The sequence below is a fragment of the Hemiscyllium ocellatum genome, chromosome 19 (genome assembly GCF_020745735.1).
Source record: "Hemiscyllium ocellatum isolate sHemOce1 chromosome 19, sHemOce1.pat.X.cur, whole genome shotgun sequence".
In the NCBI taxonomy this organism is placed as follows: domain Eukaryota; kingdom Metazoa; phylum Chordata; class Chondrichthyes; order Orectolobiformes; family Hemiscylliidae; genus Hemiscyllium; species Hemiscyllium ocellatum.
Window position 1 is genome coordinate 50,756,193 of NC_083419.1, and position 26,486 is coordinate 50,782,678.

At 42.3% G+C, this 26,486-nt stretch overlaps 1 protein-coding gene across 2 annotated transcripts in view; it reads right to left on the minus strand.

Moving 5' to 3' along the window:
- LOC132824974 (proline-rich protein 5-like) overlaps nt 1-26,486 on the minus strand; it is a 128,063-nt gene that overhangs the window by 100,871 nt on the left and 706 nt on the right. Inside the window, exon 1 of one of the 2 annotated variants that reach the window (XM_060839906.1) lies at nt 26,143-26,196. The exons of the other annotated variant lie outside the window; for it this stretch is intronic. The gene's annotated coding sequence lies outside the window, so the exon portion shown is untranslated. Of the gene's footprint in view, nt 1-26,142; nt 26,197-26,486 lie in introns of those variants that run through there. 2 annotated transcript variants of the gene reach the window in all.

Genomic DNA, 26,486 nt, shown 5'->3' on the forward strand with positions numbered 1-26,486 from the left:
GGTTAAACAGGCAGCACTGATACTGTGCTCCCATAAGACTGGGCAATCTGACTGAACTATGGCAGGTACCTCGATGCACTGGAGAATCCCACCAGCAAGATCCTTGCCTTTGCATGATCATCCAACTCTGGTGGCACAAAAGGCAATCCAACAACAATGGCTTACTCCTGGACAACTTGCCCAGCAGAGGAGATAATCTCTCAGAGACAGTTTCACTGGGCAGGAACATGTTGTCCACATACCTGACAGCAGATTTCTGGAGTAACTGCTCTACATTGTAATCCAGTTGTGACAGCAGACTTCTAGGAGGACAGCAGAAAGGTTTTAAGGATGTTCTCAGGGCATCCATGAGGAAGTCAAAGCTCCCCACTGATTCACATAGCTCCTATTCTGACTGGGGACTTGTGTCGATGGCATACTGCACCATGGGAAACCAGCAGTCTTAGCAAAACCACATGCTCATTCCATTTACTGGTTTCTGGCAACATGAGAGTAAAATATACAGCATGCCCTCAGGGACCTCCCTTAGACAACAGTGGACAGCAAACAGCAACCCATTGCAACTAACTGCAGTTTCAGCCTGGAAGACGACAGACATATAAGTAAATATTCATGGCCACAGTCACCACCATAGTTAATGTGGCCTTATCCTGCTCAGAGATTGCAGTGGTGGCTACAGCAGATCGCACAGTGTTCATCACTGAGGTTAAGGTATAGAGAATGCTTGCTAAAGATCGGAGGTTAGATATGGCCTCCTGCTGAGAACTCCTCACCCCCTCCCCCTCCTCGCCCAACCAGCAGCTGCTCCTCTGCTCCTTGGCTCAATGTTCTAGTATTGCAAGGGGAATGTCAAACAATTCATCCCGTCCAGCAGCAATTGGTTTCTGCAGAATCCTTGAAATAAGCAGTAACTCTGACCCTACTACATTAAATTCTGTCAACTTTTGCAGCTTGAAAGAAATGTAGAAAGCAGGAAACACTTAGAGAATTGTAACAACAGTCCAAAGAAAGTCAACAACAACAGTCCTATAAACTGTTAATTATACCTTTAAGTAGCACAAATAGAAATTGTCCTCATTGTTGAACATGGGTTTAAAGATGATTTTAACAGGAACACTGAATTGGCATTTAATCAGCATTGCACTCTTACTGACATCATGATTTGCATTCTATGCAAACATGTGATAGAGCTTAGCTGCACAGTGCTAACACTGTCATCAAAATGGCATCCAATGTGGTTTGTGGCAGACTGCACACATACACATGCACACTGTTTTAACCTGCGCCCATAGCAGCCAAACAATGAAAACTAATGAACCCAACTTTGTGCTCATTGGGCATTAGTGTCTGAAGAAATGTTGACATTGTTTTAATATGGATGGATATTGTAGCTTGGGCCATTTCTAGCATTTGAACATGAACATTACCTAGTGTTTCACTCCTGTGCATCATGTCATTATCCTAAAAACAGACTTCCAAATTTACGTGAAGATCTGATTGGAGACCAGAAACATTAAAGTATGAGTTTCAGGATTCGCTATGAGAACAAAGCCACAAAAGTCCACTGTTGTGAACAAGCAGAAGTGTTCACTACATGAAGTTAAATCTATAACATGCGTACGCACACACACAAATTGTAATCTAATATCAAGAAATGACATGAGACAAACGTTGGTGACATACTGTGATCAAGTACCTCCCAGAGAACAAAATCAGCAAAGAGCTCTCAGCAAGACAGATTCTACAGATTGGGCAACAATTCTGTCCACCATTCTGCCACCCCGCACCCCACCCCACACACACACTCAGACTTCCTAACAACGGCTCATGTTCTAGTAGATCATCTTGTTTTCATGGGACTATGCTTACCTGGTTTCCAGCAACTGAGCTCCAACACTTACAAACATACCTCCACGTTTCACAGACTTCCGACTTGACCAATCATATACTGCCCCTTTGGTTTCTTCACTCAGCCCAAGCTCCAAAACATGGTGCAGCTCCTGACCCCTAGGACTTCCCTGAGCACTAGTCACAAAGACAGCGGTTTCCTTCTTAGCAGCACAACTTAACAGCAAAACCACTTAACATGGAATCTACTTCTCTCCCACACACTCTAACATTGACTGTTTCGCAATGCTTGAACTGTTCTGAGTGACCTATTAAAAACTTTGCAAAAAGCCCTGCACTCATTCCTAGGCAATATTGAACATAACTAATTCTTTGCAATACTTAGCAAACGTAGGAACCCCCTGGAACTGGAACCCCCTGCATGTTGCAATGTTCACATATTTCTGGCTGCATTGGACAAATTGGATAGAATATTAAAAAGGATTTCATGAGATTTAAAATTAATAGTTGGTTGTAAATATTGTTCTTTAAGAATGTATCCTGCGTGTTTTGTTCTAATTTATCAAAGCAAAGGTCAAAATGCCTTTCATCCAACCTTCCCTAATACCTTTACATAAAAGACTGGATAAAATAATCTGGATTATCATAGAAGACATTATATTGGAAAATGAAGAGATTAGGTTAGAGGAAGAGAGAGAGAATGGGAATAATCAAATGATTAGTTTCGCAATTTTAAAGTTCTACAGTCTTAACAGTCATATCAAAATAAAACCACTTCCCTCTTTATTGAAGAAGCACTTGACCTAGTTTAGAACGAGTGTTCCAGATGAAACTTAACAAATCATAATCATGGACTTGCAGTATAATTTTACATCACACTTAACCACACCTCCTCTAGGTAAAAATGTGCACTTATCATCTGAGCAATCATGGAGACAGCTAACAAATTTCATCCAGCATATTTCTGTCAATTCTTGGCAAGCAGTTTTCATATTAAATATTTTTAATATGTATTTAGATTTCAGCTCATTTTCAAATTTTGAGTTCAACACAAATTACTGTATATTTTCCTGCCAACAAATTCTTTTGAACACCAAAGTAACATTTACAGAAGGCTTCAGTATGTTTCAAGGTTAAGGATGGCTAAACTTTCAAGCATCATGCTGAGCAACCTAGCTGTACTTAATTATCTGCAGACTAAATTCAGCTCAACACCCACAGTTGCAAAACAAAGGAACTTCCTGTAGTTGTGCAGTCTCATCAGAAACAGATAGTGGTGGAAGTCCACACTGGAAGAATAACACGCAGTTTCCTGGGAACTCAACCCAATCACCACTCTACCAAGGAACAATGCTGGCCTTGTCAAACCTCCAGAACTACACAGACATTTCAATGTTTCTACCTGTTGGCAATGTGAAATATATGCCACAAATCAAGAAAGTGTGTAAACTTTGAAATTATCAAGTATAAACAGTAAGTCATGTAGTGCTAAAAATGTCAGTACAGTCTGCTATTGATAGGCCTTCAACCAAATGGCATATTTCCTTTCTCTTCTACTTCAGTTTATACTGTATGTAGTGTTTGGAAATGGTGTGAATTTGCAGCAAAAACATACTTCATCGAATCATAGAAGCATCTCCACTCTACATCAGATTTGCAAGCTTACTACCAATCTCTTCGATTCAGCATATCATTGTTACAGAGCCTTTGGGGACAACCAGATGTTGCATCTCACTCCTTCGAAATCCTGAGCTATTCTACCCACAAGTATATGTGACAAAATGAAAGTAGATGATGCTAAGGCAATCATCATTATTAACACTTTCAGCATCATTATTCTTCTCAGAAATCTATCATTAAACACTTCTCTGCAATGCATTTCATCTGCCTGCTTTTCCACCCGTTCCATCAGTCTGTCCTTTTGAAGTCTACCACCATCCACCTTACATTTCACAATACTTCCAGGTGTTCTGTCACCCACAAATCTTGAAGTTGTGCCCTACCCAAGTAGTAGGTCATTAATATAGATGAAGGAAAGGCATAATCCTGCTATTGATGCTAGGGAACTCCACTGTTTATCTTCTTCCAGTCTGAAAACAACCACTTACCTCTACTCTCCTGTTTTCTGTCAGTCAGCCAACTTCAATCCCAAACTCCAGTCCCTTCTATTCTATGTGTTCTAATTTTATGACTAGCCAATATGTGCAACTTAATCAAAAACCTTTTCCAAGTCCATGTACATTACATCAACTGCATTAGTCTTATCAACCTCATTATAAACTCTAATCTAATTAGTCAAAAGTAATTTAACCTTAACGAATTCAGACTGACTTTCCTTAATTAATCCATATTTGTCAAAATGATTCTTCATTTTGTGCAGTGTTTTTGCTTTTAAATGCTTTCCCACATTAAAGGCTATCGTCCTTTTTATAGTGATGTTGTCCTTTCAAAATTGTTTGTACAAGGCAGATTTTTAACATTTGTAATTTCCTAGTCCTCTGGCACCACCCCGAATCAAAGGAAGTTTGGAAGAATATGGCCAGTGCCTCAGCTATTTCCACCTTAATTTCCCCAGAAGCTTAGAATTCTTCTGATGTTGGAAAGCTACTGAATTGTTTGTACCACAGTGTCATCAGAATAGGGAACAAATAGAGATATGCTGTCACTCTTTTTTTTAAAAGCCTGCATTAACAACCCCTCTCCAACCCTTACCTGAGCGATGGGCAGAATGACCATGAAGAAATTCTTTTTTCAGTTGGTTACAAAGATTGCTATGATCATGTCATGGGTGTGAAAAGCAATGTTTGTTCCATTCAAACAGGATACATTTGACCAGTTTGCCACAGAATGGAAATTCTAAAGTGTGATTCTAACACATTTCTCCATTGTACAGTAAGAATTAATTACAACACTTGTGGCTGTCCAGTAGATTATGAAATTAACGAAGTTGTCTAAGTATGGAAGATTCTTAGAGTCTACGTTCATGTTTTTGCTTGCAGAGATAATGGGCTTCATGATCCTTTTTGTCATTTTGATTTTGGACAGTTGTGAGCTTCTCCATGGTTAAAAATAAACAGGCTGCTGACATTCACAACTCAAACTTCAAGGATAGTTCTGTTGAAGAGTAACAAAAGACCTAGCGACCGTCAGCTGCTCTGGAAGCTCATGGCAGGTAAAGGTATCTCTGAAGGACAGCAGTAAAGTGGAGGGAAATGACCAATAGTAAGAATTAATTATTTCTCTGCAACCTTTAACCAATGGAATGCTATAACCAAATTGCTCATTTCAGCAGGTCTCCATTTCGTGGGTAAGTCAACAATGCCTCGTGTTCCACCAAAAAAGACTTTAAAAGATTATCTTAAGCATTTCAATGAGATAACCAGCTTGATCTAATGTCCTGTATGACAAAAAAACTGATTTTGGAGCCTGTGTTTGGTCCACATGGGACTACATTTTAAGAATGAGGATCAAATGAACAGGAAAAAGTATTCAGGCTTATGGGGATAAAGAAGGAGAATGGCACTATCTCATAAATACTCATTCAGAGAACTCAGCTTAACTCAATGCACCAAACAGTTTCCTTTTGCACCATACAAATTCTGTGATTCTGTGACCGTTTGCTCTGAGTAGGGGCAATAGTCATGGTGTATCAGTGTTCCTCAGAAGGAGCAAGGCAGTAGGATAATTAATGGTTGGCAGCGATAGTAACGAAATCCAGACTAACCTGCACTCGTCTAGTCCTATTTTCTGCACCCCTCTTGTGGCTGTAACATTGTATTCTGCATTCTGTTCTGCTACCCTGATGCACCCTTTATTGTATGATCTGCCTGTATAGCATGTAAAACAACACTTTTCACTGTATCTCAGCACATGTGACAATAATAAATCAATAAGTCAATATTAGGTGTTGATGAGATTAGAGAGCACGGTTTGTCCACATAGACAATAATAATAAGCCATTTGAAGATGGATTATTTTTAAAATTTCTCAGTCCACAATGTCTGACTGAAGGAAAACTGAGGGAGGAGCAGGAAGAACTGTACCCTCTTCAGCGAACAGGCCCTCTGGTCCTGGTGGAGAGGTCTCAGGGACAATGCTCAATTAGAAACCTATATGGACTCCATCATCAGCACACAACAGCTGAAAGGCAGTGAGAGGAGACAGCCACTGCTGTGAGCAGGGAAGGTGAGCATTGAGGAACTTGGATCCAGTGTAGTAAGAGGTGTTTTGTCATTCTCCATAACAGCCAGCAGACACAGTGGGGACACTGGAAGTTTAATACATGTGCATATGACTTAAAGGATGTCTCTGGGGTTTGGTCTTTCACAATCAGGAATGTCTTATTAAAATTGGATTGTCTTCAGCTAAAGGCAGACCCTACCATATTTTACTGGCAACATGATAAGCAGCTTTCAGGCACCTTTGTGAAGTGTGGAGTGGGAGCAGTGAATTTGAAAACCTGGCTGTAAATAGGTTTAAAGCAAAATTCAAAATTGGTCATTAAACTTCTGGGGTATTTAGGTATGTTGGATTGGAAATCAGGGAGGAGAAAGTGTGGACTGCGGATGCTGGAGGTCACAGTCAAGTGTGTGGTGCTGGAAAAGCACAGCAGGTCAGGCAGCATCTGAGGAGCGGGAAAGTCAACATTTCTGACAGAAGCCCTTCATCAGCCTTTCCTGATGAAGGGCTTATGCCTGAAACATTGATTCTCCTGCTCCTCGGATGCTGCCTGATCTGCTGTGCTTTTCCAGCACCACACTTTCGACTTGGAAATCAGGGAGAATGGATCAAATGTCATTTTGCAACCACAATCTTAGTTGGAAAATACTAGCCCCTTTGCTATTCAGGGAAAAGACGCAGCAGTTTCCAAAACCGAAATGGAGGGTTTGCAAAGTCTAATTGGACAGCTGAATTGTTTGCGTACGCAAATGTGGCTGGATGCCAGTTTTGAAATCTTAGAGTTGAGTACATTTATGAAAGATCCCAAGGTGGGTATTATTTGAGCAAACAAAAACACATTGAAAATATTAAAAATGGGGCATTGTGTTTTGAAATTTTAATTATTGAGAGATTCCCATGAAACTTATTGATTTTTAGCAATGCTTCTTATATAAATGTCTGTGATGGGCTCTCCATTTCTGGGAGGAATATAACTCATCTTATGGGAAAGAGTAGTAAATGTTGACCTTTAGCTTAGGAAGCTAAAATGATCAGAAGAGTAGCAAAATTATCTCAGTGGCAGAAACGCTCGTTCTTGATGAGGCAGTAATGTGATGTTTTTCTTCATGAAAATATTGAAAGAAGTTGTGAAAGAGGACTTAGTGCTATTATTGAGAGTAATCACTTCAGAATAACTTGCACACAGTGAATGAGAAAGGACTTAATCTGTGTTCTTTCATCTGTTATTGTTTGCTTCTTGTATTTTAATAAGTAGCAAACTCACTCCTTTGTCTACCCACAAAAGCTCTTTAAAAGGCCCTCTGTTTCTTCCCCTCCGCCTGACCCACCCAGTCCTCCTCCACCTGACACTCTCATTTGATTGGCATAACTGGTCCTTAGGAGGGAAAGTGAGAACTGCAAATGCTGCAGATCAGAGTCAAAGAGTGTTGTGCTGGAAAAGCACAACCAATTAGGCAGCATCCCAGGAGCAGGAGAATCGATCAGGAGCAGGAATTCTGATGAAGAGCTTATGCTCGAAACGTCAATTCTCCTGCTGCTCTGATGCTGCCTGACCTTCTGCACTTTTCCAACACCACACTCTTCGACTCTGATCTCCAGCATCTGCAGTCCTCACTTTCTCCCAGTTGATTATAACCTTACTGCGAAGCCTTTTTCAAGGATACCTACCTTGATGAAGTTCTCCTCCAACAGATCTGGTCCTTACCATTAACAACTTCTCCTTTCAATCCTCCCATTTCTGACAAGCCAGAGGGGTGGCTATGGTCACCTGTATAGGTCCCAGCTATGCCTGCCTCTTTGTAGGATATATTGAACAGTCCCTCTTCCACAGCTACACTGGCATCATTCTCCACCTTTTCTTCTGCTACATCGATGACTGTATCAGCATTGCCTCATGCTCCTGTGAGGAGTTCAAACAGTTCATCCACCACACCAACTCCTTCCACCCTGACCTCAAGTTCACTTGGACCATCTCTAACACCACCCTTCCCTTTCTGGACCTCTCCAGTGGCCGACTCAACACTAACATCTACTTCAAACCCACCGATTCCCACAGCTACATGGACTACACCTCCTTTCAAAATGTGTAAAAAATGTGATCTCCTACTCTCTATTCCTCTGCCATGTCTGCTGTGAGGAGGAGTGATTCCATTCCAGGACAGCCCAGATGTCCTCCTACTTCAAGGATCACAATTTCCCCTCTGCTGTGATCAACAATGCCCTCAATTGCATCTCCTCCACTTCCTGCACCTCCACTCACAAACCCCACCTCCCCCAACCCCAACAAGGATAGAACCTCACAGGCCTTACATTTCACCCAACCAATCTCCAAATCATCCTCCTACACTCAGACCTCACCACCAAAAATATATTTCCCTCCCCACCCCTATTTGCATTCCATAGGAACTATTCCCTCTGTGACTCCCTCGTCAGGTCCACACTCCCCACCAAACCCCTCCATTCCTGACATCTTCCCTTGCCGCCATAACAGGTGGAAAACCTGCACCCACACCTGCCCCTCACCTCCATCCAAGGCCCCAAGGAATCATTCCAAATCTGATAGGGATTTATTTGTATATCCTCCAATCTCATTTATTGCTCTTGATTCATCTCCTCCCCATTGGCGAGACCAAGCAGAAACACATGGAATGATTCAGGGAACATCTCCTGTCTATATACACCAACCAGCCCCACCTTCCTGTGGCCATTCACTTCAACTCCCCCTCCCACTCCCCTGTGGACATGATCATTCTGGGCCTCCTCCTGCTCAAGGCCACCTGCAAACCAAAGGAGGAACACCTCATCTTCCTACTCGGGAGCCTAAAACTACATGGCCTCAACATCGACTTCTCCAGTTTCCAAATATCCTCTTCCCCCCACCCCATCCCAGATCCAACTCTCTGACACAGATCCGTCCTCTTGACCTGACCTGCCTCTCCATCTTCCCTCCAACCTATCCATTCCACACATTCCACCAACCGATCACCATCACCTCTTACCTCTGTCCACCTATTGCCATCCCATCTACCTTTCCCTTAGCCCCACTCCCCCCATTTATCTCTCAGCCCCCTTCCCTCTCCCCAGTCCTGGAGAAGGGTTTTGCCTGAAACATTGACTCTCCTGCTCCTCAGCTGCTACCTGACCTGCTGTGTCTTTTCCAGCGCCACACTATCAGCTCTTTTTAAAACATAAGATTGTTTGGTATGGAGAAAGGCATCCACAAGGGAAGGGAACCATTTTATAATTAACCTTGTTGCAACCAACCCAAGGGGTGGGTGAATAAGAAGAGAAGCCAGTTTATCCATCCTCACCCAGAGACTTAATGGATTTGGGATGTCTACTCTAAAATGGTCACAAATTGAGAAATGTCTCCCAGCAACTGGTGGAGTTAACACTGTAAGTTCAGTGAGTAGAAGGGGACAAGGATACAAGAGGAAGTATAATGGTTGGGTTGTATGGTAAAGCCAGTTTGGCCACTGTCGAAAGGAATGGCCTGCATTACACCATTCTCTCATTATGTGAAGGGCTACATCTCACTAACTTCTTTCCCTTGCCAGCTGGGGCATCTCACCCCTCAGTCAGCAGTTGGAGGCAACTCACGTCCGAGCCCCTCGGTGGGAGTCCTCGTCTGTAGCACTTGTCCAAGTGATAATGGTTACTCCCTGCAGAAATGCAGAGGTTGCATCTGAATTTTGTTCCCAGCAGGTCCCTGCACACCAGCAGGGCTGCTCCCCACACCCCCAAGTGATAAGATTTCACTGACAGCAGCTACTCCCATGAACCATGCAAGAGCGAGACATGATCAGTCTCTGGCAAAAAAAGGTGAATGCCAAGCTTGGGAAAGGGTCTTTCTGAATTGGGGCTCAGGTGCCATTTTGGCTAAGACAAAAGACTGCTTGGTCCTCATAAAAGTTCATGCTTGTGTCTTGATTTCAGAACACATTATTGGACATTAGAAGCACTAGGAGACCATAATATTATCACTTAGCTTTCTTTTCTGCAAGTAAATCCTGTTTAAAAAGGCAACAACCTAAACTATTATTGAGATATGGCAAATGTGTTTACAGAACACACATATTTTCAAGGCCAGGTCGCCTGTTATATAAAATGTGTTTATTTGCAGTTGGATGCGAGTTGGCGTTTAAGGTCACAAGATTTAACTTCTGAAAATAGGTGCACTTTCAGGTCAATTATAGAACCTATTCCTCTTGGGATCCTCCCGATGCAATGTAAAGGGAGATTATTCTTCTATAGAGTAGCTGCATTTATATGCAACAGGTTTTCCAAAAATATTTTCTGCATCTGCAACAAGAAGACATTCTGTACACGATAGCAGTTCTGTTGCTGTCTGGCTTGCTTGCAGAGACGGTGCGCTGTTTTTATCAGGCCAATATTCAATCATCTTCAGCATCATTCCCCACTCCTCCAATAGTGAAAGTAACCCATAACAGAAGCAGGAATAAAATCCCAGTTTGGACTAACAAATAATTGGGGACAGTCGTGCCAATGCATAACAAGTGATGGCCGTCATAAACAAGACAAAGACAAGACCTCTCCTCATAACTGCCAATAGCCCAATCATAAGCAGCCTTTACCTTACCATTGGAGAGATGCTGATTTGTACCAGCCACATTAACACCAATGCTATTAGATCGGGCAGGGTATTCAGGTAATAAGTGGTTTACATCCAGATTTATGGGGACTAAGTGGGCGACACAGTGGCACAGTGGTTAGCACTGCTGTCTCACAGCGCCAGAGACCCGGGTTTAATTCCCGCCTCAGGCGACTGTCTGTGTGGAGTTTGCATGTTCTCCCTGTGTCTGCATGGGTTTCCTCCGGGTGCTCTGGTTTCCTCCCACAGTCCAAAAATGTGCAAGTTAGGTGAATTGGCCATGCTAAATTGCCCGTAGTGTTAGGTAAGGGGTAAATGTATGCGTGGGTCGCGGGTCAGTGTGGACTTGTTGAGCCAAAGGGCCTGTTTCCACACTGTAAGTAATCTAATCTAAAAAAAATGTAAGTAATCTAATCTAATTTTTTAAAGGATCTTCATATATGAGGCTCAAATTAGAATGGGTTTGTTATCACTTTTCTGGCTGGCTGCAGGGCATCAATTTTGAAGAAGCTGAATAGTGTCCAGGATGGGAGTAGTCAAGCTGTTCAGCAGCTTACCAACTAAACTAGTATCCACCCCTCTAGCATACTCAGAATGGACCCCTGATGGTTCATTACTAAGTTACAGCACATGTACTGAAATCTTTAAAACTTGGTCAGCTCAGAAATCTAGAAATTAATGTGAGCTGCTGCCTGTTAACTGTTAGTTGCAAACCAAACAAAACGGAAAAACGATCCATCTTGTCTGGAGTAACTTTCTTCAAGGGGCTAAAGTACTCTGATATAAATCACCTCTTCAAAATCTATGAACGGGTGACTTCATCTTAAAGTGTAGACCATTCATTTCCCTCTGAAACTGAAGGTTAATAACACCAAATTGTCTGAAACATTCTTACTAAATTTACAGATCACTGCAAGTTCAGCTCTGAAAGGGGTTCTCAATCATCCCAGTGTGTTCCTCAGGAACAAAGCAAACACATTGCAGTCAAACTTTACCCTGACATCACTGATGCTGAATGGAGCAATGATTAAAGAGCTGTCTTGCTATGACAAGTTATGTCATACTACCTTTTTCTGATCCAACATAATTTACAGATCTTTCATTCCCTGACAAACCATACCAAACAAGCATTGCTATAATGCTATAACAATTGTATAAACCTTGACCTTGTATACAAACTCTCATTTAAAACTGCTTTCTCTTACACACTTCAAAGTATTGTTCTTACACATGACTGTTGTGAATAAAGTTTGCAAGCTGTTTCTATCTTCAAGATTTTGCACTTTAGGGAATGGAATTGCTAAATGAAACAGTTTTGAGGAAAACATCTACGACAGATGGGAGAAGAGAAAGAAAAAGTGACAGACACATTGAGTGGCAGAGAGAGACGGAGAATGGGAGCTGGATGATGACACAGATCAAAAAACAGAGCCAGAGAAAGAAAGGGTAAAGACAGGAGATTGATTACACTATTCAGGGGAATCAAATCGAAACAGCATTTCAGCTGTATTTTTATGAGGTGTTGAACACTGTTTATGGTGAACTTTATTCCTGTACAATGCTGATATAAGGGTGACTCATCTATACTTTGATAATGCTCTTACAACAAGCCATTCTGTTTACTTTATTTATTCAGCAAAAGCAAATCGCTGAAACCAAGTGATAGTCTCCTGATTTGTTGAGATTAAAGTGATTCATCTGCCCCTCAGTCTGTAGAGGGGCTACTCCTCAGTAATTTGTAGAATTGTCTGTGCCTCTTCACAAGCCTAGAAAGGATTTGTACCAAGGCCCCAGTGGTTGTATTGTTCTGAATCTGTTCAGTAAGGATAAATCTTACCAAGGTAGTTCAAAGTTTGCTATTTAACAGATTAAGTTTGTCATTAAGAATTTGTTAGTGACTTCCCATGTTTTCCATTCTTTAATCCAAGGGGTGTCGGTTGGTGGAGTCTTGCTCAGGAGGCTTGCTTCGGATGGGGATTTGGGATGGAAAGCAGGCAGTAGATGGATTGACAAGGTTATCACAGAGTTGTGTGAGATGCAGCATGTATGCATTTAACCAACTTGTGGGTTTTTATCAGTCAGTGGCTGTGTGGGAAAGGGATCTTTTTGAGGACAGGAAGCCGGGGAGAGGTGTTTAGCAGAGGTATTGAGTGACAATGCGCATTGTTGTCTTTAGCTGAGAACCCACAAGACATGTGTGTGAGATAACCTTTACGAGACAGGTATGCAGCACCCTGTTGCAAAGGAGGATAGGACAAATGCTAAATCCAGAGTGTTGTGGCAACAGTACCCCAAGTAGATCACATAAGTTTGGTTAATGAGGTTGTTTCTGGTTTTGATGTTTTGATCAGATGTTCCAGGAGGGCAAATTGGAGTTAGATTGAAGTATACTGGGTTGGGATTATGCTTTCATCTTGGGTCATCTGTACAGATCTGTGATTCATTTTTGCCACCTGCATGGTCCAAATGTAATATGCTGGATATGGTTTTGGAGAGATTTGGTGTGATAAGCCTTGACTGTCTGCCAACTTTGTAATGTCTTTGTTTGAGTCTGCTCAGTGCTGACCTCAAGCCGGTTCTACATACATACAAATGACCTGCCAGCAGCCACATTGCATAAACTCATCCATGTTGTGCCATCCAAGCACCATGTCTTTGCATTTTGGATCACCTACTTCACTTATGAAGAAAATAGGATTGTCAGCACATCCTGATAGAGATGAGTGAACGTCTAGTTCACTGAAACCACCAACACCCCAACCACAGATTTGTAAGTAATCGTTTTCGTATACTGGTTAAAAAAAAGTTAAGAGTACTTAATTGTTTGTACTTCAGTTATTTTAGTGCATGCATTTTTTTTCTTTCATTTCCAGTCCGCTTCTATAAGCAGACATTAAAAGTGAACAATCTGCACCTCTGCAAAACAGTTTGATTAAGACAAAGCCTCAATGTAGGCAGGCAATAGAATGGCAGTGACATACTTAGGTCTAGGCTACAAGTATTTTGTTGTGCAGTAATTCAGACTATTAAAGGATCACTGAGACATTAAAGTGCAGGAGGAGGCCATTCTGCACATTGGGTCTGCACCAGCTCTCCGAATGAGCACTTCACTTTGTGCCAGGACACTCTTGAAATATATCCTTATACTTGTCTCTTCCAAAGACAATACCATGTTAGGAGGTTCACATAACAAGTAAACATTGTCACAAATAGAAACATAATGGAGCATAAATTTAAATTTGGGCTTCTAACACCCAGATTACAAGAACATGCCATGAATAATACATTTTTACATTTTGAGGGACTGGTCATGTGTAGCTATAGTGCTGTAGTTAAAGACATGAATTTTCATATTCCAAACGCATATGTATGTTGCTGTTCTTGCATTTATGGTGTTTCATTAGTTTGCTCACTTTACAGTGGGGTAATTGCTTTAAACAATTTGTTTTATTGTCAAAATTCTCTTTTTCCATCTCTGTGACTCTATAACTCTGGACAAATTTGTAAACATGCAGAACTTGTTTAGTGTCAATATAATGGGGGCTTTATGGGTGCTTCAAATAGAAGTTTTCATTGGAATGTAAATTTCAGAGGATTTAAGTATTGTCTTGATCATGTTTCTAAGGAAATAAAAACTTGCATCTCTGAAATGTATCAAGAATGCAATTGATATTATTACAGAGAATGACAAAGCAAGATTTCACAAACAGCAAGAAATAAAAGAATAGCAAGTCTGTTGTTGATGTTATTCATTGAGAAGGAAATGTTTGGCCCGGGAAAGTTTAGTGCTGTTCAAAAGTCCAATGTACAGTTCAGAATACTGGAGCTCCATGATGCGGAAAGCTGTCCTCTGTGCCCCGTTCCAGACTCAGTGAATAACTTTCTTGGATATTGTGCTGATGATAAAATGTAATTTTTAAAAGCAGGCTGTATAATTATGCCAGCATATTAGTTTTAGCTTTATCACATTCATAATGTCGAACCAAACATAACAAATTTGTACTTAAATGTACTTTCTGGACTTACTACATTATTTTTGTGGGAGAAAAAAACACATGAGGGTCGTCGTGTAATTTATGAACTGAAGATTATGCTCAAAATGTTTCGTGTGACAATGCTGCTCCTTTAACAAGGTTATGTCATAGAGTCATAGAGATGTACAGCATGGAAACAGACCCTTTGGTCCAACCCGTCCATGCTAACCAGATATCCCAACGCAATCTAGTCCAACCTGCCAGCACCCAGCCCATATCCCTCCAAACCCTTCCTATTCATATACCCATCTTAAATGTTGCAATTGTACCAGCCTCCACCACTTCCTCTCATAGTTCATTCCATACACATACCACCCTCTGTATGAAAAGGTTGCCCCTTAGGTCTCTTTTATCTTTCCCCTCTCACCCTCAACCTATGCCCTCTAGTTCTGGACTCCCTGACCTCAGGAAAAAGACTTTGTCTATTTATCCTATCCATGCCCCTCATAATTTTGTAAATCTCTATGAGGTCACCCCTCAGCCTCCGACGCTCCAGGGAAAACAGCCCAAACCGCTTCAGCCTCTCCCATCCTTGACGTTTTTTTTGCAGAGAGGTTGTAAAATCAGCACTTCTGAAAAGTCTGGGTTTAACTACTTGGGAATGCTTTCAAGTTTTAAAAAAAACACTTATACAATGAAAGGGAAGTGGCCAGTTCTCCCATTTCAGCTTTTCTCTGGTTTGGTATGGGTTTAGCATGCAGTCAGTTGTGAAGCTACTTGACCCAAAGAAGCAGGTCCATGCTGATCCTCCCTCTCTCTGACATCTCTCCTGCCAGAACCTGCATTGGATGTTTCCTTTTTTTTTGCAAAGGAATGTTTATGGGGATTGTTGCAAGTGTTTGGAACAGCATCATTAAATTGGGATAGTCTGTTGAGTTTTTGGATAGGTTAAGTTATTATATATTCTGTTCTCTTTTGTTTGTGATTCATTTGGTACTCTTACAAATAAATTCTGTTTTGTTTAAAACTAAGTGGTATGACCAGCTGCATCCCTCCTGGAATATCCATGTTACACCTGCTTAAAACAACTAGCAAAGTTAGGTCTGGGCTACCTTCTTGAAATGTTTTGAGGGGTCTGGCCCGGACCAAAACAGATTGGGGGCTCTTTGCGGGATTCGTTCTATAGTTCCAAATTGGGATTAGGGTTGCTGGAGTCAAAGGCAGCGAGTGGTAGGTGTTAGCATTTTTTGTTCCAGGTGTTGATTTTGGTTGGTTTAAACAATGGTTGGGAAGGCAATGGATCTTTCAGTCACCAAGAGTTTTCTGGGGGTGGAAAAAGTGACCTTGGGGGTTTTACAAAAGGTGGTTAAGGCCAAGCTGCTGGGAATAGCAGGCAAAGAGGAGTTGGAGTTACCTCCATAAGGAAAGGAGAGATAATTACAGCAATAGCTCAGCATTTCAATTTCCTGGAAACACCAGCAGAATCTTTAGAGATGGGTAAAGTTCAATTGAAAATGAAGCAGTTTGAGTTAGAGGCAAACGACAAGGAAATGGCAACAGGAATGAAACAGTTTGAATTATCATTAAAAGCAGAGGAAAGAGAAAAGGGCGAAAGGCCCTAGCAGAACAAAAAGAAAAGGACAGCATTGCTTTAGTAGAACAAAAAGAAAAAGAGAGATAGAGAGGAGAGCGAGAAAAGGAGAGAAAGGAAAGGAAGAAAGAGGGAGTTTGAACTTCAGAAATTGGCAGTTAGACAGGAAACCTTCGAGGAGAAAGTGAGGTCTGCAGATGCTGGAGATCAGAGCTGAAAATGTGTTGCTGGAAAAGCGCAGCAGGTCAGGCATCATCCAAGGAACAGGAGATTCGACGTTTCGGATATAAGCCCTTCCTCAGGAATTCCTGAAGAAGGGCTTATGCCCGAAACGTTGAATCTCCTGTTCCTTGGATGCTGCCTGACCTGCTGCGCTTTTCCAGCAACACATTTTCAGTTAGACAGGAAAGTCAGCTTCAAAGGATGGAGATGAAGGCTGAAGGTAAGCTTACTGAGGATGAGCAAACCCATGGTCACTCAAAGCCTGGTGAGGATCTGTTTAAATATATTCAGACATTGCCTAAATTTGATGAATAAGATTTGGAAGCCTTTTTCATCTCATTTGAAATAGTGGCTAAACAAATGCGGTGGCTGGTGACCATGTGGGTTTTGTTGATCCAACCAAAACACCTAGGTAGAGCTAGTGCAGTATTTGCTTCACTATCACAGGAGGAATGTTGGGTGTATGAGGAGGTGAAAAAAGCCAACTCAAGTGCATTTGAGCTTGTGCCAGAGGCCTACAGACAACATTTCAGGAATCTACGGAGGGACCTGGGCAAACCTACACTGAGTTTAAAAGGATCAAACACAGTGATTTTGACAGGTGTATAACGGGATTAAAAATAGAGCAAACCTATTACACTCTTAGAGAGACAGTTATTATGGAGGAGTTAAAAAATTCACTTCCTGAAATAGTGAGAACTCATGTGGAAGAGCAGAGAGTTAAAATGGCAAGATTAGCAGCTGAAATGGCTGATGATTATGAGCTGGTCCATAAATCAAAGTTTGGCTTCCAGAATCAATTTCAATCCGTGAGGGATAGAAATTGGGGAAAAGAGAAATTCTCGCGTGGAAAAAGAAAGATAGATCTCGGTGAAGATCATAAGGATAACTTAGGACATGGTAAAAAGGAAACCTATGAAGCGGAAAGAGAAGTTAAAAAGTTCTGGTATTTTCACTGCAATAAAGCAGGACACATGAAATCACAGTATTGGTGGGTTAGAAAGAACACTGGGAAGCCAGCTGTAGAAAAACAGGATAAGCCAGTGAAATCTATTGGAGTAGTAATGGAAAGCACAGTGGAGGCTGGAAAGTTGCATCAGAACGTACAAGCTGGTTGGAGGTTGTTTAAGAAGAATGCGCCAGATCTTCTTAAACCATACAGTCTGTGAAGGTAAAGTTTATTTGCACAGGCCAGGAGCTGCAGGTAAAGAGGTTACAATATTAAGAGATACAGGATCCTCTCAATCTTTGATGTTGAAAGATGAGGAGATATGTATGTCTGAAAGACCACTGCCAGCAAAGGGACTAGTAATGGGAATTCATGGTGAGGCAAGTAGTGCTCAATTATGTAAAGTGAGGTTAGAGTGCCCAGTGAAGAGTGGAGACGTTGTGGTATGGGTACTGGACAGACTCTCAGCTCCAGGAATACAATTTGTCCTTGGTAATGATATAACTGGTTCACAGGTAGGAGTGCTGCCTACTGTGGTTGAAAAGCCAGTGGAAACTCAGGCAACTGAACTATTGCAGGACACATATCCTGGGATTTTCACAGACTGTGTGGTAACAAGGTCACAAAGTCACCAGTTGAAATACGAGAGATCAAAGAGAACAGATAAGAAAGTTGAAGTGAAATTAGCAGAGATCCTGTTTGATTAGATGGGTTGGGACAAGCTAGGAGCAGATAGATGACAAAGCAGACATCTTCAGCTCAGATAAATTAACTGAGTTACAGAAGAAACATGAAAAATGTAAGCAATTGTATCAAACAGCTTACATGGAGAAAGAATCCCAATGTATCCTCGAATGCTACTATCTTTAAAATGATGTCTTAATGAGGACATGGAGACCAGCACATATTCAGGCAGATGAGAAATGGTCAGAAGTTCATCAAGTCATACTGCCCGTGGGTTATAGAATGGAGATGTTGTGAGTGGTGCATGAGCTACTTCTAGGGAGTTATCTAGGAATGAGAAAAGCTCAAGCTAAAATTCAAAAACATTATTGGTTACAACACAGAGTGAAGAATCAAGTTCCAAGGATTCTGAATTGGACATTCCTCAAATTACATTGATCAATGAGGAAGTTGCCATAATGTGGGATAAGTTATTGAGTTACCTTCCAGAGGAAAATCAAAATGACCTGAAAGAGTTAATACTATCACATGGAGAGATATGTGGAAATAAACTGGAAAGTACTAACCTAAGTATGCATGAAGTAGATGTTGAAAATGCTGTTCCAATTAAACAACATCCTTCTAGGCATAACTCTCTAAAGTTGGCACAGGTTCAAAAGGAGATTGAACAAATGTTCCAAGACGACATAATCAAAGTGAGTTACAATGACTGGAGCTCACCCATAATAATGGTACCAAAACCAGATGATACCCAACAGTTATGTGTGGACTACTGCAAAGTGACTGCAGTTACAAAGACTGATGTATATCTGATTCTGCATTTGGAAGACTGTGTTGAAAAGGTGGGACAAACAACTTATATTTCTAAGTTGGACTTGCTCAGAGGATACTGGCAGATACCTTTGTCAGAAAGAGCAAAGACAATTTTGGCTTTCATATTGGCGAATGGACTGTATCAGTTTTAAGTCATGCCGTTCAGTACAAAAAAATGTGCCAGCTACATTTCAGGGACTAACCAATAAAGTAATTTCCAGATTACCCAACTGTGTAGTTTATATTGATGACCTGGTGATTTTTAGTCACACATGGAGGAAACATTTGCAACATTTATCCAAATTGTTTAGTCAACTTCAGGAGACAGGCTTGGTGATAAACCTGGCTAAAAGTTAATTTGCCAAAGACCAAGTCACCTTCCTGGGCCATATTATTGGACATAGACAAATGGTCCCAAGGGATGCAAACAAATGTAATTTCCCATACCATCAACAAAAAGAGCAGTACTACAATTCCTGGGATTGAATGGAATTTATCGAAAATTTGTGCCAAATTTTAGCAGTGTCGCTGCTCAACTCACTGAATTGCTAAAGAAAGGCAATATTAGTGAGTTTTGAGAAGATTTGTAGCTCAGGTTGAGGTTCTGGATGTAGGTTTGCTTGCTGAACTGGAAGGTTCATTTCCAGACGTTTCGTCACCTTACTAGGTAACATCTTCAGTGGGCCTCAGGCTAAGCAGTGTACATGATTCCCGCTTTCTATTTATGTGTTTGGGTTTCTTTGGGTTGGTGATGTTATTTCTTGTGGTGATGTCATTTCCTGATAGATGGGATCTAACTTGTTGTGTTTGTTGATAGAGTTCCAGTTGGAATGCCATGCTTTTAGAAATCCTTGTGCATGTCTGTGTTTGGCTTGTCCTAAGATGGATGTGTTGTCCCAGTCGAAGTGGTGTCCTTCCTTGTCTGTATGTAAGGATACTAGTGAGAGAGAGTCATGTCTTTTTGTGGCTAGTTGATGTTCATGTGTCCTGGTGGCTAGTTTTCTGCTGGTTTGTCCAATGTAGTCTTTGTTATAATTCTTGCACGGTATTTTGTAAATTACATTTGTTTTGCTTGTTGTCTGTATAGGGTCTTTCAAGTTCATTAGCTGCTGTTTTAGTGTGTTGGTGGGTTTGTGGGCTACCATGATGCCAAGGGGTCTGAGTAGTCTGGCAATCATTTTTGAGATGTCTTTGATGCAGGGGAGAGTGGCTAGGGTTTCTGGATGTGTTCTGTCTGCTTGTTTCAGTGGATAGTGGATTGCTAGAAAGCATTTGAAAGCCTGAAAGCTGTGTTAACCACTGCTCTGGTATTAGTCACACCTAATTATGCAAAGCCATTCAAGGTGGCTGTCGATGCAAGTGATATAGGTGCCGGTGTGGTGCTCTTGCAAGAAGACGATGAGAAGACAGAAAAACCTATTGGGTATTTCTCCAGGAAATTGAACACTCATCAGCAGAAATATTCAACGGTTGAGAAGGAGACTTTGAGCTTGGCATTGGCATTGCAACATTTCAATGTTTATGTTACCAGTAATGTATCTGAGACAGTCATACACACTGGTCATAATCCATAGAAGTTTGTGGAGAAATTTAAGGTCAAAAATGCCAGATTGTTTAGATGGAGCATGTTGTTACAGCCTTTCAATTTGAAAATTGCGCATGTGGCAGGATGAGAAAATGTGATTGCTGCTGCATTGTTGAGACTTGAATGAGAAATGTAGGCATTCAGTGATAGAATTACAACAGTCTGGGACAACATGTAGTAGTGCATGTTTGCATGATTATAGGCAATGTAATGTTTATCTGTATTGTAATGTACTAACAAGTTAAGATTAAGGAGTTTTAAAATGAAGCCATCTTTGGATATTAATAATATAACTACTTGAGAAAGCTTTCAAGTTTAAAAAAAATCACTTATACAATGAAAGGGAAATGGCCAGTTCTCCCAGCTCAGCTTTTCTCTGGTTTGGTTTGGTTGTAACAGTCAGTCAGTTGAGAAGTGGCTAGACCCAAAGAAGCAGGTCTATGCTGATCCTTCTTCTGTCTGACAACTATCTTGCATTTTAGATAAGGGATAGCATTCCAGCTGTGCTGAGGGAGGATATTCCCAGGAATACATCCAGGGAAGTTATTTGGGTGGAACTGAGAAATAAGAAAGGGATGATCATTTTATTGGGATTGTATGAGAGACCCCCCAAGAATCAGAGGGAAATTGAGAAACAAACGTGTAAGGAGATCTCAGCTATCTGTAAGAATAATAGGATGGTTATGGTCGGGGATTTTAACTTTCCAAACATCGACTGGGACTGTCATAGTGTTAAGGGTTTAGATGGAGAGGAATTTCTTAAGTGTGTATAAGACAATTTTCTGATTCAGTATGTGGATGTACCTACTAGAGAAGGTGCAAAACTTGACCTACTCTTGGGAAATAAGGCAGGGCAGGTGACTGAGGTGTCAGTGGGGGAGCACTTTGGGGCCAGTGACCATAATTCTACTTGTTTTAAAGTAGTGATGGAAAAGGATTGACCAGATCTAAAAGTTGAAGTTCTAAACTGGAGAAAGGCCATTTTTTACTGTACTAGGCAAAAACTTTCAAAAGCTGATTGGAAGCAGATGGCGCAGGTAAAGGGACGGCTGGAAAATGGGAAGCCTTCAGAAATTAGATAACAAGAATCCAGAGAAAGTATATTCCTGTTAGGGTGAAAGGGAAGGCTGGTAGGTATAGGGAATGCTGGATAACTAAAGAAATTGAGATTTTGGTTAAGAAAAAGAAGGAAGCATATGTCAGGTATAGACCCAATTCCTTCGTCTCCGCCGCATCTGCTCCCAGGAGGACCAATTCCAACACCGCACAGCCCAGATGGCCTCCTTCTTCAAGGACCGCAGATCCCCCCCAGACGTGATCGACGATGCCCTCCACCGCATCTCCTCCACTTCCCGCTCCTCCGCCCTTGAGCCCCGCTCCTCCAACCGCCACCAAGACAGAACCCCACTGGTTCTCACCTACCACCCCACCAACCTCCGCATACAACGTATCATCCGCCGCCATTTCCGCCACCTCCAAATGGACCCCACCACCAAGGATATATTTCCCTCCCCTCCCCTATCAGCGTTCCGCAAGGACCACTCCCTTCGTGACTCCCTCGTCAGATCCACACCCCCCACCAACCCAACCTCCACCCCCGGCACCTTCCCCTGCAACCGCAGGAGATGTAAAACTTGCGCCCACACCTCCACACTCACTTCCCTCCAAGGCCCCAAGGGATCCTTCCATATCCGCCACAAGTTCACCTGTACCTCCACACACATCATCTATTGCATCCGCTGCACCCGATGTGGCCTCCTCTATATTGGTGAGACAGGCCGCTTACTTGCGGAACGCTTCAGAGAACACCTCCGGGCCGCCTGAACCAACCAACCCAATCACCCCGTGGCTCAACACTTTAACTCTCCCTCCCACTCCACCGAGGACATGCAGGTCCTTGGACTCCTCCACCGGCAGAACACAACTACACGACGGCTGGAGGAGGAGCGCCTCATCTTCCGCCTGGGAACCCTCCAACCACAAGGTATGAATTCAGATTTCTCCAGTTTCCTCATTTCCCCTCCCCCCACCTTGTCTCAGTCGGTTCCCTCAACTCAGCACCGCCCTCCTAACCTGCAATCCTCTTCCTGACCTCTCCGCCCCCACCCCACTCCAGCCTATCACCCTCACCTTGACCTCCTTCCACCTATCCCACCTCCATCGCCCCTCCTCCTAGTCCCTCCTCCCGACCTTTTATCTTAGCCTGCTTGGCTCTCTCTCTCTTATTCCTGATGAAGGGCTTATGCTCGAAACGTCGAATTCTCTATTCCTGAGATGCTGCCTGGCCTGCTGTGCTTTGACCAGCAACACATTTGCAGCTATAGACAGGAGAGATCGAGTGAATCCTTAGAAGAGTATAAAGAAAGTAGGACTGTACTTAAGAGGGAAATTAGGAGGGCAAAACGGGGACATGAGATAGCTGTGGCAAATAAGAATTAAGGAGAATCCAAAGGATTTTTACAAATATATTAAGGACAAAAGGGTGACTAGGGAGAGAATAGGGCGCCTCAAAGATCAGCAAGGCAGCCTTTGTGTGGAGCCACAGAAAATGGGAGAGTTACTAAATGAATATTTTGCATCAGTATTTACTGTAGAAAAGGATATGGAAGATATAGACTGTAGGGAAATAGATGGTGACATCTTGCAAAATGTCCAGATTACAGAGGAGGAAGTGCTGGATGTCTTGAAACGGTTAAAAATGGATAAATCCCCAGGACCTGATCGGGTTACTGGAGAACTCTGTGGGAAGCTAGAGAAGTGATTGCTGGGCCTCTTGCTGAGATATTTGTATCATCGATAGTCACAGGTAAGGTGCCAGAAGACTGGAAGTTGGAAAACATGCTGCCACTGTTTAAGAAAGGCAGTAAAGACAAGCCAGGGAACTATAGACCGGTGAGCCTGACCTCGGTGGTGGGCAAGTTGTTGGAGGGAATCCTGAGGGACAGGATGTACATGTATTTGGAAAGGCGAGGACTGATTAGGGATAGTCAACATGGCTTTGTGTGTGGGAAATCATGTCTCACAAACTTGATTGAGTTTTTTGAAGAAGTAACAGAGAAAATTGAGGAGGGCAGAGCAGTAGATGTGATCTATATGGACTTCAGTAAGGCGTTCGACAAGGTTCTCCATGGAAGACTGATTAGCAAGGTTAGATCTCATGGAATACAGGGAGAACTAGCCATTTGGATACAGAACTGGCTCAAAGGTAGAAGACAGAGTGTGATGGAGGGTTGTTTTTCAGACTGGAGGCCTGTGACCAGTGGAGTGCCACAAGGATCAGTGCTGGGCCCTCTGCTTTTTGTCATTTACATAAATGATTTGGATGCGAGCATAAGAGGTACAGTTAGTCAGTTTTCAGATGACACCAAAATTGGAGGTGTAGTGGACAGCGAAGAGGGTTACCTCAGATTACAACAGGATCTGGACCAGATGGGCCAATGGGCTGAGAAGTGGCAGATGGAGTTTAATTCAGATAAATGCAAGGTACTGCATTTTGGGAAAGCATATCTTAGCAGGACTTAAACACTTAATGGTAAGGTCCTAGGGAGTGTTGCTGAACAAAGAGACCTTGGAATGTAGGTTCATAGCTCCTTGAAAGTGGAGTCGCAGGTAGATAGGATAGTGAAGAAGGCGTTTGGTATGCTTTCCTTTATTGGTCAGAGTATTAAGGTGTTGGGAGGTCATGTTGTATCTATACAGGACATTGGTTAGGCCACTGTTGGAATATTGCGTGCAATTCTGGTCTCCTTCCTATCGGAAAGACGTTGCGAAACTTGAAAGGGTTCAGAAAAGATTGACAAGGATGTTGCCAGGGTTGGAGGATCTGAGCTACAGGGAGAGGCTGAACAAGCTGGGGCTGTTTTCCCTGGAATGTCGGAGGCTGAGGGGTGACCTTATCGAGGTTTACAAAATTATGAGGGGCATGGATAGGATAAATAGAGAAAGTGTTTTCCCTGGGGTGGGGGAGTCCAGAACTAGAGGGCATAGGTTGAGGGTGAGAGGGGAAAGATATAAAAGAGACCTAAGGGGCAACTTTTTCACGCAGAGGGTGGGACGTGTATGGAATGAGCTGCCAGAGGATATGGTGGAGGCTGGTACAATTGCAACATTTAAGAGGCATTTGGATGGGTATATGAATAGGAAGAGTTTGGAGGGATATGGGCTGGGTGCTGGCAGGTGGGACTAGATTGGGTTGGGATATCTGGTCGGCATGGACGGATTGGACCGAAGGTTCTGTTTCTTTGCTATACATCTCTATGACTCTAACCTGTGTTGGATATTTCCTTTTTCTTTGCCAAGGGGTATTTATGGGGGCTGTTGCAAGTATATGGAACAGCATCATTGAGTTGGGATAGTCTGTTGGGTTTCTGGAGAGGTTAAGTTATTCTATGTTCTGTTCTCTTTGTCTGTGTTTCATTTGGTAATCTTGCAAATAAATTCTGTTTTGGTTAAAACTAAGTGGTTGGGCCAACTGCATTACGCTGCAATATCTGCATTCCACCTGCTTAAAACAACTAGCAAAATTAGGGTCCAGGCTACTTTCTTGAAATATTTTGAGGGGGCCTGGCCTGGTCCATAACATTCCTAAATGCCTCCTTTTAATATTCTGTTGCACTTTACATTCAGCAAATATGTAGGTAACCCCATTCATAAAATCAGGGCAACCCAAAGTGCTTTAATATCCTGCAAAGGACTTCTGAAGTGTAGAAAAAGCACCTGCCAATTGCAGATTCTAAGCCCCACAATTAGCAATGCGATAATGACAGTATATTGAGTTTGAGTAATGTCAATGGAGGATTAAATATTACCCAGTACATTGAAAAAAACCATAAACTTCTTCAAAATGCTACAAAGGATATTTTATGTTCACTGCAGACAGCAGATTGGGATTTAGTTTGGTGTATCTTTCAAACAACCTGAAGGGTTACACCCGAGGTGTTGACTTCTCCACCTCCTGATCCTGCCTGGCTTGGTGTGTTCTTCCAGCCTCCTGCTGGTCTACCTGGGATTCCAGCACCTGCAGCTTTTTTTTGGCTCTGTTCAAACAACCAGGCTGTCATAAGTGCAGCTAGTCAAGACTGTTAGCTTCAACTTAGTGTTGCCAACAGAAGACTAATGTTATGGAGCTCATAAAGTTATTGAGGCCATTGTTCCCTAATGGGCAAAGTATAATCTAACCTATAAATTTACCCTGGCTTCATTATTACCAATTGGAATGATATTTGTGCTTATGAAAGCAGATTATCAATGCCAATAAAAAAACGAACAATTGTGATGAGTCAGTGGTCCAGTGCTCCCAGATAATATACAGTATGATGCAGAATAAAAATCTTTACTCTCAATAATTTAAGAGATGTGGAAAAGAAGGGAGGGTGATGTGAGAAACAAAAAAAAACTGAACCTTTTTCAATGCTCTGGAAACACAGGTTCAGTGAGACATTCTAGACAGCATTGGATGGTTATTGCAATAGAACTGGTGTGCAAGAATATAGGGTGAGGTGCAAGGGAGGCGCTGGGTAATGATGCTCCTTGGAAGAGGCGGTGTGGAGACGATGGGCCGAATAGCCTCCTTCTGTCATACCTGTCATTTTAACCCACCACCTCGGAACAGTGCCCCCTGCTGTATTAATAGTCTCTCCGACTGACTCTCAGCGCCGCGTTTACTTAAACGAGCCCTGCACTCACCCAGAGCTGGCTCCATATTAACCAGACAGATCTCCCCTATTCTCTCCAGCTTCTCTCTCCTAGCCTGCTGCCCAGAAAGGAGACCTTACTCGAGGTGGGCTCGGATGTGAACTCAAACTCTTGAGAAAGGTTAATCTGCTGTACCACCCAAGTCCCCCTGGATTCACAGACCCTCCAAGTGCGATGAAAGTAAGTGCTGTGGGAAACACAGGGAAATGAAACAAGGTCAAAAAAAAACAAACGCATACGGACTTTTTAAACATTCAGCTCCAACCATGGGGACCGATCTTTCAAATAAACTTCACCCCACCCAACCAAAAGGGGTGGACAGTAAAACAGACTCA